At 37.8% G+C, this 13,621-nt stretch overlaps 1 protein-coding gene across 7 annotated transcripts in view; it reads right to left on the minus strand.

The window, feature by feature from the left end:
• Positions 1-13,621, minus strand: part of RPS6KA5 (ribosomal protein S6 kinase A5) — a 92,245-nt gene that overhangs the window by 44,986 nt on the left and 33,638 nt on the right. The window lies entirely within an intron of this gene.

Below are 13,621 nucleotides of genomic sequence, written 5' to 3' on the forward strand. Positions count from 1 at the left end.
AGACACATTCTCAAGGCTGCAATATCAATACTCTAGACAATAAATGAAACCTTTAGTTAAAAACAGCGGTCAATTATACGCTTTTACAATTTGGCTAAATTGGATACAAGATCCTTTGGGTTCCCATACTTAGGAATTTATTTTGACCTCTAGAAAAGTAAATCTCCTTTCGCAACACACACATATATATAAAAAACACAACATTCTCTCAAGAGGAGATTTGGAGAGAGACAGAGAGAGAAAGAGAAATGCAGACAGACAGACAGAGTTGTAAATTTAATTTTATTCTACACACTGAAGTTATTGTTTTGATTACGCTCAAGACTAAGCTGTTTTCACAGGCATGTATAATTGTTCCCTGTTAGCGATTTACCTTTGAGGTCAACATGAGGTCATGCTGTACCTTGCTAATGACGAAAGCACATGTGTTTGGGCCATGCAACATTGTTCCTCCCTTATCCTTCAAGCTTCTAGCATTTGGGGGAGAGATCCTGATAGGTCCTTTAAAGAAGAGTGTTCAAAAAAGCAAATATTTCAAAAGTCAGGTTTTACATTCGTAGATTCAGATTTGGAGTTTAAAACAGGTGCTATATAAGAGAAAGTACTACACTAATGAGAGGAAGCTTCTAAAATTAGAAATAGTGCTCAGTGCTGCCCTGAGGTGTAAAAATTAAACAGTCCACCAGCATATTATTAAACTATATTTATTAAAATACATATACTGTGACTGGGTGGGGGCTTTTTTGGTAGAATGGAGTTTAAAATAGTTATAGGCCTTAATTTGTTCAAATATTAACTTGAAATATTAATTTCTGAAACAAAAACATAACATAATAAACTTTTTTCTTCATGATTCCACTATCTTTTGACACAGCTATTGTTCCTCTTCATTAGCTTTTCCAATACCTGTCACCTAGATAAAAAGCAAAACCAAAACAAACCCCCCTTCAGCAACACCTAGCCCTCCATCTTGGCCTCAGCCAAGCTAAAGTTACAGTAATCATCTCCCCTTCCTTCAGCTGGGGGCAGGGGGAAGGGGAGAAAGGCAGGGAAGTGAAAAATACAAAACAAAACTTTCCCTCTCCCGTTTGCTACCTGTCCAGAGACTAAAGACAATGCAGCCAAGGTGAGATTTATGAAAACAACTTGTAATGTTGATATATTAACAGAAATGGATGAAACCTGTCATTCAGTTAGCTACAAATTCTTAGATTATCTTCAAAACTCTGCATTTTTGTCTCTACACTGTGTAATAAAATTAGGCTCCAAGATACTGTGGTGGCAAGAAACAGACTGGGGAGTTGTATATGAAAATATATAGTGGTACAGCAGAACCCTTATGATCTCAGGTCTCTATCATTAGAAAATATCTTTTGTTGGTGAGAAGCAAGGCCCACTAAAAACATTTCAAAACATGCAAGCACATTATTAGTAGTTTGTTTGACAAACAGTTAAAAGTTATATATTCTTACTATTAGAGACTGGTTGTTCTCATTTTAAATTATATTAACTTTTTAAAAATTTCTAGAAGATTAAAAATAGTAGTAATTTAATAATTCATCTTTTACCAAACAATTTAGCTTTTAATATGAAAGATATAAGTGCTGAAACAACTTTTGGAAATTATCTTTATTTCTTTCTAAAATTAATATCTGAAGTATTCTTTCTTCCCTTGCAAAATACAATGTTTAAAAATCTGACAACAATTTTGAAGTAAAAAAATTATATTGTGTTAAATCATTTCTTATAATTTCCAATATAAAAAACTAATAAGTTACTGTAAGCCATAAACAGATATTTATAAAGAGAAAACACTTCGGGATACATTTGTAACAAGGTTTATAAAAATTCCAGCTTCTATGCCAGAGACGATAAGTACTTGGCATCCTTTAGCTCTTGCTCCTTTTTTCTGCTTAAAAGCAGTCTAGTGCTGAAATTCAAGGCTGAATAGAGCCAAGAAGAGGAAAGCGGATGATTATCACAAGCAGTGTTCTAAGCAAGAAATTAAGTAGTGAACTGGAACACAGCATTAGATAAGAAAAAAAAAGGGGGACCACTGAGCATTTTCTTCATAACTAACAACTCATGTGCCGTTACATATGCTAGCTTTTATATTCCAGAAGCCAGCTTGGAACTGCTGCAGGGAGTTGATACCAACTATTTAAAGTTTCTTATTTAAGCACAGAAAAACAGCTTAAAAGACTCCAGCACTCTCCAGAACATTAGAACAGACAGCTGCCTGAAAGCAAAGCCCTCTGAGTCGTATAAAAATCGACACAGATTTGCTTTCATTAGGTGCTGTGTAGAAAGCACCGACTTTGGACAGCCAGAGTCATGGAGTCTGGATACTCATTAGATACATCTCCAGTTATGCTGTTTTGTTAAATCACAAACCATACCAATTACTTCCAGTTGTTACTTACAGAACATGATTTTTATAGTATTAAGTTCACTAGGAGCACCTAGGTAAACTTACTGTCAAACATGCATTTTTCAGGGAGTCACAAATAGTCTCTATCAGTATGTATTATATGCAGTTTTAAAACTATTTTAAAGAATGTTACTCCAACACCACTGTTTCCTTTTTTGTATTGGGAATATCTTACAGTAGCTTATAAAAGTCATTGTAAGTTGTACTTCACCATTCACGTGTGAAAACACATTCCACTCACTGATCAAATATGCAGTTCAAAAACAATGAAAAACAAGCACAACCAAAACCCATTTGCTATCATCTTGATTTTGGCCCCACAAATTTACAACTTATGCAACTTTATAACATGAATCCAAATTCCAGAATCCACATTATTAACACTTTCATGTTATGAGAAGTAAAACAAGAAAGGAAGTTACTAAATGACAACTGAAGTTGGATTATCTCCTTATGAATTCACACTGAACATGCATATTTTGCAAGTATTCTTGAGCTTAAGGACTTTTTCTGGAAGGCAGAATATATATTTTCTTCCTCACTCAGGAAGCATACCTTAAACACTAATTCCCTCATTTGAGTTGCAGAGCCCTAAACAATTATACACTAAAGGAAGTAAGTAGGAATGTGGTTAACCCATCTCTAATAACTCTGAATATGACAATGCAGCCTTGTCTTTGAAAGCCTGTCGTGCTTGCTCCCAGTCAGCAGTGCTTCCATGTTTAAAGATAATCTGGAGGCAGTCTTTAGTCTTCTAGCAAGCAACAGCTGGTTTTGATATTTTTTCTTGACCAAGCTCAGCATCATTCCTGAATGTGTATGCAATGACATTAGAGCATTTAATAGAGGAATACAAAGTGGCTATTTGGAACAGTTTAGCTGCTTAAGAGTGAATCCACTGATACAAAGTGAATTTCATTAAGAGCACCTGAGCACTGAGTAGCCCATCACTGAAGAGCCAGACACGGCTATTCATGGTTACATGGACAGTCAGACAGTTCACTTTGTTGAACCATTCCCCTATTAAATTGAAAAAGGGACATTATACAATCTTAGCACTTACCCTTTGAGATGAGCTGTACACTGACACCGTGGATGTGCCTACATGCATTATCAGACTGTTTCCTTTAAATGCTCTAGTACTACACATGGGGTAGACCTCAAACTTTTCCAACTCCACATAAGGCAAGATAAAAAGCAGAGCATAGTCCTCCAAGTTCCTTGCAATCATTCCATCGGATCTGAGCATCCTAGTGAAAATGTAACTGCTTTAATTTGCTAGGCCATTTTTAACATTATGTCTATATGATCCCTGTAGCCTTTTCTCCAGAATACCTATTTCAGCATCCCATTCTCCTTTTCCTTCCCCCCCCCCGGGGGGGGGGAGGAGCATATTAGTCTTTCCAGCCAGGAAACATTGACAGCAGCTAACCACTGAGCAGCTTTAAAACAGAGAATTAGAACTCTTTGTTACTATCCAAGACAGAAGTGCAACACAGATTATGATTTGTGTTGGAAGACAAATCCCCTCACCAAAGACAAAAAACGCAGAACAATGTCTTCCTTGTAAGGCTGTATGTTCACAGACCTTGGAAGGGAGACCACAGACTACACCAGTTTCAGAGATCAAAAAACTGGCTCCAGATTTCAACCAAGTGCTAAAAGAAGAAAGGAGATCTTGCACCATCATGCCCTTGCTGATCTTGCGTATCATCACTTCATATAGTGGTCCCACTCTGTGATCAAGGAAAGGTAGGTAGGCACTCTAAACTGTCTGAAGTTCCAGAAAACAGATGTGTAAACCTTTCTGCTCAGAGAGGACTTATGCCTTCAGAGTTCTCTAATGAGCTCCCTGGTGAAGCGAGGAAAAAAAAAAACAAAAAAAACCCCCACACATGATAGCATTGGCTAAAGAGAAGAAGAAACAGCATTTCTCTGCAGAGACTAAGCAAACTCACCACAACTACTGGAAGAGCCTGACTGATAGGCAAACAGTTCCTAGTACAATGAGAGGATGTGTCCTTGTGAGTACACATCCTACTCTACAGTAATGCAAATTTAGTTTAGCAACATGTTTAAGGATAGCTCTGACAGTTATTAGTCCTGTAACTGTTCAACAGGTTATAACCAGATATGTAGAAGAACTGTAATTCCAAATTAACTGCAGGAATTAGATGAGACTTCAGGAGAGCCAAGGAATCAAATGGGGAAATATGCTCCTAAAAAAACCTCATCCCTACTGAGACAAAGTGCCTTCTGGCAGCCAACAAATTGGATAGAGGGCTACTCTGTTTTGCCCGATTTAAGAAGTTACTGTGCTGGAAAGAAGTGTTAATTGACAAAGCCAAAAAAAAGCTCACACAGCCCAGATGCACTGGAAATGTCTGTGATTCAGTGTCCTAATACAACCAGCTTGCCTTTTTAGTTAGCCAGGGAGTTTAATCAAGCAGCCTGAAGGCTTAAGTCCTCTCTCCTTGAGGGACAAATGAATACACATCTGTATTCTGAAACACGGGACAAGTTTGGTTACCTCATTAGCATTAAGAAAATGAATGAGTCCCCTGATATCACAGTAGTTTTATTTCCACTTGTGAATGGAAACATTCTATTTGAAGTCCAGAATTCCTTCAGTGGAAGAAAACATCTACCATAAAACCACTTTCATGAAGCTCTGCAGGCTCCAAATCTAACATTAACAAAACAAAAACAAACAAACAAAAAAAAAAAGAGAGAGAGAGATCCCTGAAAAGGAATAGATGAAGCATGCAGAATGGCTGAAGAGTGTTGAACCGAATACTTTATCTCTTCCTGTCACAAACAGTAACAAAGCTAAGCTGAACAGAAAAACATCCAAAAGGGCATGGGAAAAGGCAAAGAAGAGGCACCAATATCAGATTGAGGACAGCCATTTCCAAAAACCTTGTGGTGAAGACCTGCATTATTTCAGTACATGCACCTGAAAATCTATGTCTGAGAAACAATCTGTGTTTTAATACTCAGCTGAAGAGAGCTCCAGAGAGAAGGCATAGGTAGACAATTGGCTGAATGACAGGGCCAAACAATAAGAACAGTAAACAGAAAGTTTTCTTAGAGCTAAGGACAAGATCCCAAGGGATGCTATGCTGTCACACAGCATTATAACTACTTGAGTGAGTAGAGAACCTCATTAGTTCAGGGACTAAACAAAAATCAAGCTGAGTCAACCATATGCTTTGGGAACTGAGCTGGAAATTGTATCTTGTGACTACCATCCTTACTCGTAGGCATGACAGACAGCACATCCAAGGCAGCTTGAAGGAAAGGACAGAGAATGGCTTTTGGAACACCAAAGCAGTCTCAGAGCAGAAGACAACTGCCCATACTGAAAGATCTGGGCCCAAGAAGGCAAGGGCTGATGTGTTGAGTTTTTCCAAGACAACAGGGACATCAGTGTTGGTGCTGAGTACTAAAGAAAAAAGATTGCTGCTTGGATTTCTGCAGGCAGCCAGAACAATTTATAGAAGTTACATCAAGAGAAACATATAATCTAGATGAACATTAGGCACAAAATGCTCCCATCTGTTGTCACGACAGGCCTGTTGTACAAGGGTCAGACTGAGCAGATAGGATCATGCTATTTGACCATATGAAAATGGGAACAGAAGGAAAAACAAACAAAAGCCTTAAGAACACAAGATTTTTGTTTCAGAGACCTTGGGAATACACAAAAACACAAAGCAAAGCACCCAAACAAAACCTTGAAAGATGACTGAACAGGTGTGAATACTGGAAAGCATAAGTCTAAACAAAGCTTGCTAACGGTACTAGCTAACAATCTGCAAAGAATAACCAGATATTCTATCCAAAGTATCTGGCTGAGAGAACTGAGGAATATATCAAGTACATTGTTTTGTATGTGTGCACTGAGCATAGGGAGAGCATCTATTTGCCATACAAATACTGCTCCGAAAAAGTAGCTGAGCTTGAGCCCTTGTGCTTTTATCTCCAAAGTGCAAATATGCATAGGGAAACCACTCAAGTGGCTTAATACTGTTATTCTATCATCTGGAGAAATGTTACATTTAAATATATCACCTCTGAAGTATTTCTTCAGCTTGATGAATTATGTTCAAAGACATGCGTCACTGCTCCAACTAGCATCTGGGTCGTACAATCCCATGGTTTATTGTATTCACAATAGTCTTTGTGGAAACACATTTTAGCCAAAGGATTATTCCCAAGTTTTCACTGAAGCCATTCTTTTAAGCATTCACAATTTAGGACCCACTTCTCCAACTAAATGAAAGGTCACCCTTGAAACAGAACAGATGGCTTCTGTTCTCCAACTATTTAATGCACAAAACTTTGTTCTTAACCAAGCAGGACTACTGAACGCCAGACCTGACATATTCTGAAACCATATCATATATCGCATTCATCAGAACCCTGAAACTTGTCTCCTTAAATGAATTTTGCAACAACATTTTTAAAGCAAAGTTACTCTTCTCCAACTGTTCTTGAATACTGCAGGTGTTCTCTAATAGCTACTCCTCGATAATAAAAGCTATGCTAGGATACAGTCAATCCATAGAGAATTGTGCACTGAAGGTTTGGGTAAAGGTTTGGGTAAACCTTAGAGTACATAGTTAGCAGTGTAAGAATTTGAGAACTGGAAACCACACAATGGTAGGCAAAGGGCATTTCTCCGCTATTAAATTGTCTTGGACTTTCATTTCCTTGTGTTTTGGATTTTTATCAAATATTCCATAAACTAGATAGCTTAAGAACTACTTTTTTAGTATATTCTGTATTAAAAAAAAAAAAATCCCCTGAAACATCAAGTACTGGCAATAGTTGGTCCAAAGAACAGAGAGACAACCTTTGGGGTAGCAATGATGCCTACAATGACAAATATTTCATCTGTCAAACAACTCCTTTCAGAGTTATACAATAAAATTTAAGACTGTATCTCCACTGAATAAGTTTGTTTTGTTTTTAATGAGTAATTGGTCTTAGTTAAGCCATCAGGCTTTGTGCACTTGGCCCTCATCAATAGATTTGTGAGTAAAGCATGAAACCTGGGTTATATCTTATGCCAATTTTCTTACAATTTGGCACAAAAAATTACCTTTTGGGTGATACTAGATAATACCTTAAAACCATATCTTTGACAAATTTTATGTGGATTGTCCAGGCTATTATGTACCTATAACCAAAATACTGAACTCAAAGAAAACAAATCCCAAGTCTTTCTACCAAAAATAACGAAGGGGAAGGGGAAAGTCAATTTCCACTGCTGATTGAAAAAGCATAACAACTGAAATTTCACCAAATAAGCCATCTGTTTTTAGAGAAAAGCAGTCATTTTGTGTGCTACGAAGTGTTCTTTGTAACAATCTTGTAACTGAACTCTGTAATTCAGAAATGCCTAGTTATACAGACCAGGAGGGTGGAATGGAATGGAACCAAGACAGACAGACAAGCTCCCTGAAGGCATTCCAGGCTACGCTCAGAACTGACTCTTCAGGAGTCCATTGCAAAAATTCTCCAGATCAAAACAAGAATTACTTACTGGTTATTGTCACTTTTTTGTTAAAGAGAATGAAAGAATATATATATATATAAATAAATATATATATATTTTACATATATAAAATTTTGGTTGGTTTCAGCAACATTCCTATAAGATTCCTAGGCTTGACCAAACTTGTTAGTTGGTAAGTGAAATTGCTTCATTCACTTAATCTGGACTTCATCATTATGAAGGTTTCAAAACGTTACGACCCAGCAAGACAAAAGGAATTCTTATTGTTGTTTGAGGTACTCTGAAACTGCATGGCAAGCTTCAGATATGGTCTTTCTACTTACACAATTCCTCTACATTGCATGGGCAGTAAAATTTCCCCATACCAACTTTTAGATCAGGTATACCCAAACAGATGAAAATCATGGTTTGTCTAGAACTCTGCATATCTTGAGGTTTCTCTTTAAGCAATCATGTAACAGGTTATACACCATATGAATGCATGCAGCTTGTAAGTCATGTGAGCTACTACTAAATTCTGCAAAATACTCCTGGCTGTGGATAAGTAAAACTCCACAACTGTTTCCTGGAAACACTTCTTGCCTACAATAAATTGGAAGCACTGTGCATGTAATATATATGACAACAAAAAAAAAACAGTCTCCAGAAGATTTAAAACTTCAAACCAGTCTTCTGGAAATGGTGAAGTTATGATCAATATAAAGACAATGCTCTGAATTTTATTTAGTAAATAAGATCCTAAGCATTCTAGCACATGAAGATCTATAATCACTATTTTGTTATGAATAAATATTTACAACCCAAGTTTTCTTCTCTGATGCAGGATAACCTTTCTTTTATTACCAGCAGTGTAGCATGTTGTCATTTCTTGTGAGATAAAACAACAACAAATGTCTCTGCACAGGTAGTCAAGTGGGGAAGGGATTATATAGAATAGAATTGAATGCGAGGTGTCAAAATAGCTTTGACATCACAGTATTGTAACTCTTGCTTACCCCAAAACAAGCTAGTGCGGTTTCTAAACCATGTTTTAGAGCAAGATCTACATGGATGCTTTGCTTTTGACTCCCAAGTTCAGCAAAGGGGTTTGTTTGTCAGACAACACAAACTTGTGAGGAGGATCACACACAACAGTTCCTCATTTCTGAGCTCATTAATGTTTCCTAGGTAAATCCATACAACTACCTCAAAGGTAGTTGTTCTCTCGTGGGATAAGACTGGAACCATAGGGTGCTTCATCTTTCGTGCCAGGAAATATTTCCCGGATGTACAAGACAGTACAAAAAGCTTTATGTATACAGAAGGCTTTGTATGCCTATACTACTAAAAAAAAGGCACTTAATATAGCAGATTCTGCACAACAAATTAGGCCCTTCTGTGCATCTCTGATATCTGCAGCAAAACTGCTGTGAATCATGCCAGATATGTCACAGGCTGCAAGGTTATATTGAACAAATCCAGAACTGCTTGTAAAGAAGATCTCAATACTAGTTCTTCAAATCACTATTTCCTTTTGTGGTATGATGATCAATACACTTACTGCACCTAAGAAAATTCTATTTTTTGAGAAGTATCTCATACAAATTCTAAACAGGAAACCCACAGAATAATTTCTATGACTCAGTGCTTCTTTTTGGATGGTGCCAACTTTGTGCAGTGTTGTTTGCTGTTTCTTTTGCATCAACTTCTACAAGAAAATCTAGCAGGAGTAAAGACAATCTGCTCAACCAAAGACATACAATAGATTGTACAGATTATAGACACACAATAGATTGTCTTGGCAACTAACATCTGTAGTAGCTTCTATTTAAGACTTCAGTAAAAAAAATTGCTTAGGAGAGCAACTTTGTCCCAAAATGTGCAGAGTACTTAACTTTGTATTTAAGAGTATTTAACAGCTTCTGACACAAATTCAAAACAAATCCGTGGAAGTTCCAACACTCTCCACATAAATACTTGTAACTGATACCTGGCTAGAACTGTGATAGGATCAGTGCTTCACAGTGATGAACAAATCATCCCAACTGAGACTTCAGTGTTACACTTCCGCAGAAGGTCTCACTCGAGAAGGTGAGGCAGAACAGACTTCATTTCAGAACTAGAAATGGCAACAAGTGGTAGTAGTACTGGAAACAGCATGCTAACAAGGCAGTCAGTCTTGTAGTGCGTGTATTTATCAGTATCGATGTAAGAGGAATAGCTTCAGCCATAATAGAATGGCCTTTCTCTCTCTCCATTTTATGGTTTTACCAAATTCTTTCTTAACAATACACTTTAAACACCACATTAAAATCTCTTCTATGCATTTAATAAATTAAAATGATTATCTGGAAATTGACAGAAGCATCAAATCATTGTATTATTTCATGGGGTCTCTGAAGGAAGACAACAGTAATTAATTGAGAAACATGCAAATCCAGATAGGAAAGGCTAGAAGAGATATATTATTCTACTGTGTTCAGGAGTAAGAGACTGACTTAATTAAGCACCCACCTAGAAAGTTTCACTGGTTATTAATGAAATAATGTTCTTGTCCTTTCAAGAGCAAGATATAATCCATTTCTCAGAATCCCCCGAAATGCCTAAAATGGTAGGGAACTTTCAGGTATGAACAGATGCCAGTATTAGTGCTCTATTACAGAAGCCCCACAGTTGCTTTTCATCTGAATAGAACCCTAACTTAGGGAAATTTGTTAAGAGTAAAACTGTCTTATTTAACTGCTTATGCCTCTAAACAAGTGTTCTTACTTCTTTGGGCAACAAAGGAAGAATGAGAACTTCTAAGCCCTCTCTGGGCTCTGTCAGTAGTCCAGCAAGTATCAATCAGAAATAAAAAAAGGAAGACTTTCTAGAATGCAAGGAATAGTATCACTATCATTTCTATTTTGTATGACTGTGAGTGGATATAACTGGAATTCTGAGGGGAAGAAACAAACTTTCCTACAACAACTGTGTCAGGGCCCTGAGTGTTCCAACAGGCTTTGCTACCTCTTTCCCCACTCGTAGGGGAAACCTAGCTGCCTGTATTCAAGGCCAGCTCTGACACAGTGCAGCCCAGTAACCTGTGAAAAAAGTTGTGGGAAACCTAGCCAGCGGCCTCCCCCACCTTCATTTGGGAGCTGCGTTTAAGTTCAGGTCCTCTCTCTTGCTCTTGCTGGGCTGCAGGCATACCTGTACCTGGCTGTGTATCTCACTTACCTTATCCCCCGACTTCACGTCCTGGCTTGGCCTCTGGCCTCCCTCATCACTATGAGCTTGTCTGGCAACCACTGGACCATTGGCTGAACATGGTTACTGTCACTGGACTTGCTCTGCTCTTCTTGTTTGGGGACTGCGGGATCGCGCCCATGGTCAGGGAGGATACTGGGCCCATGCCTGCCCTGTTGTCATGCTTAGCTCCCCCCTCACACTACCCCAGAAAGCAGCCCCCTCCTCCTGCTGCTCCCCAACAAACTAAACCAGAACCACTGTTCCTCTAGAAATGGATTACGAAGCTGAAGAACTTAAGCAGTTGAAGCATTCAGCAGTATACAGAGTATCTCTTATCGGGCTAGCAGCAAACTGTCTATAAGCTACTAATTACATGAGCCATTAGAGTTCCCTTAATCAGTTTAATGAGAAAACCAGGAACAGAAGCTAAATCAAAGAACATGCCTTAAATGGAAATTTACTTGCAATGTCTTAGAGTCCACATAGCAGAGGTGCTACAAACAAGCTGACCTGTAGAATGGGTTTTTGTAGATCAGGAAAATCTCAACTAAAGAATGAAAGGCCTAGATTCCATGCAGAAGCAGGCCTTGTACCTTTGGCGAGCCTTACAGGTCATCCTATCTGAAAGTAATTTTATTGATATTTCCCTCAAAGATAAAAAATGAATCAGGAAAAGAATTGTTTACATAGAAATTAGATCTGTAGCATTGTTCTTCACCATCAGTTTAGTAGTCCAGAAGAACAATAATAGTAACAATTTAGCAAGGCATAGGAAAATTTACAGAAAAGTCTTCTCATAGTTTAAAGACATGATGTAGATTTAAAATGAAAATTGAAAATCTTTTTCCAACAAGAGAAGTGCCAGGATGACTGTTTTTTTCCCCTCTCTCTCCCTTCCCCCCCCCCCTTTTTAAATTCTTTTGGGAGCTCTTTTCATCATAATATCCAAAGACACATTACGAGGGAATTGAGCTGTCCATGCCAGAAATGGTACAGCTTCACACAATACGTGTCTCAGGTGCAGGCTGTTGCTTCTGTAGCTGTAACGTCTGTTCAGGATCAAATCTATGATCTCTGTAGAAGACAGAGACGGAAGAACAAAGACAAGGAAAAAAATCCACACTTAAAATTGAAGAAATTAAACTAGTCTGTCTAAAATGACTATCTGGATTGGACTAAAGCATCTTCATGGAGACTAAACAAAAGTTCAAATGGCAGCAACAGTTTAGCAGTACACCAGTTAGACCATTCTGCTGTATTCCACAAAATCACAATGAAGACTGAAGTACTAAAATGGAGTGTTAGACCAGACCAAGAACAGTTGCAATAAATCAGATGAAGGGTCCTCTAGTTCAAAATGCCTTCTCAAGAAGAACTAATAAAAAAAAAAAAAAAAAGTATTTCTAAAGTTACCTGAAGTAGATTAAAAAAAAAAATCCTATCTTGTGGGCTGTTCCTATTTCAAGAAGCAGATAGATCAGAAGCACCTTGTTCAACACTACACATCATGTTACAGAGCTAGAGACATGAATGAATTTTGCTTCCAAAAGAGACATGGAATGAGACTACTGAATTTCTCAAGCAAGCCTGAGATTTGCCTGCCAGCAGCTGCTGTCAGAACAGGCACTTAAAAGGGAGAGCAAGAACAGCTCAACATAACATATCAGATGCAAGGAACAAGACAGGTGAAGGCAGTGCAGGCCAGCTAAGAAACATGTGCTCTCTAGAGCTGTGTCCCTGACGTGTAACCCAAAGCAGTCTTCATCTGATGTGGAGTGGAGAAGCCCTCTTTCACAGAATTAGATAAAGGCTATGTCTGCTTCTGCAGTGTAATTCTTTGATACCAGTGAGATGAAGTACCAAGCAAATTAATAATAAGGAAGAAATTCTTAAAACCAGTTCCTGATGATGGATTTGTACACCAAACAGCTAAGAGAAAACAAAAAAATAAAAACAAAAACTCCACCTCTGCAGGCAAAAGAAATTCAGAAACAGCACATTACTGTGTGGGAGGAATGCAAGTACATATTGCTCGCATCCCAGATGAACATTTTGTACTGAGTTCTTCTCAAAATTCCAGTTTCTGGAAGACCTGTTTTCTAAAACATCATCTTTAGAATAGAGACAGAGGTAAGAGTACCAAAAAAAGAGAAGGGTGTAGATAGCAAAACCTGAAAAAACCTCTTGCTTCAAATAGAGGCAAAATTTTAAGGTATAAAAGAGTACTGATTCTGGAAAGAATTCTACCAGCTGCCACTGCAAAGCCAGCAAAAAGTTCATTTTAAGAAAAGGAGTATAAAGAAAAAAAGGCATAGAAGATGCCACATAAAATTTATAATATCAGATAGCACCAGATGTATAAGATAGAGGAATAGGAGCAGATGATTTTGCTTAAACGTAAACCATCTTGTTCTAAACTCATTTTCATATGGTCATGAATCTCTGGTCATGCAAGT

The sequence above is a fragment of the Apteryx mantelli genome, chromosome 4 (assembly GCF_036417845.1).
Source record: "Apteryx mantelli isolate bAptMan1 chromosome 4, bAptMan1.hap1, whole genome shotgun sequence".
Taxonomy (NCBI): domain Eukaryota; kingdom Metazoa; phylum Chordata; class Aves; order Apterygiformes; family Apterygidae; genus Apteryx; species Apteryx mantelli.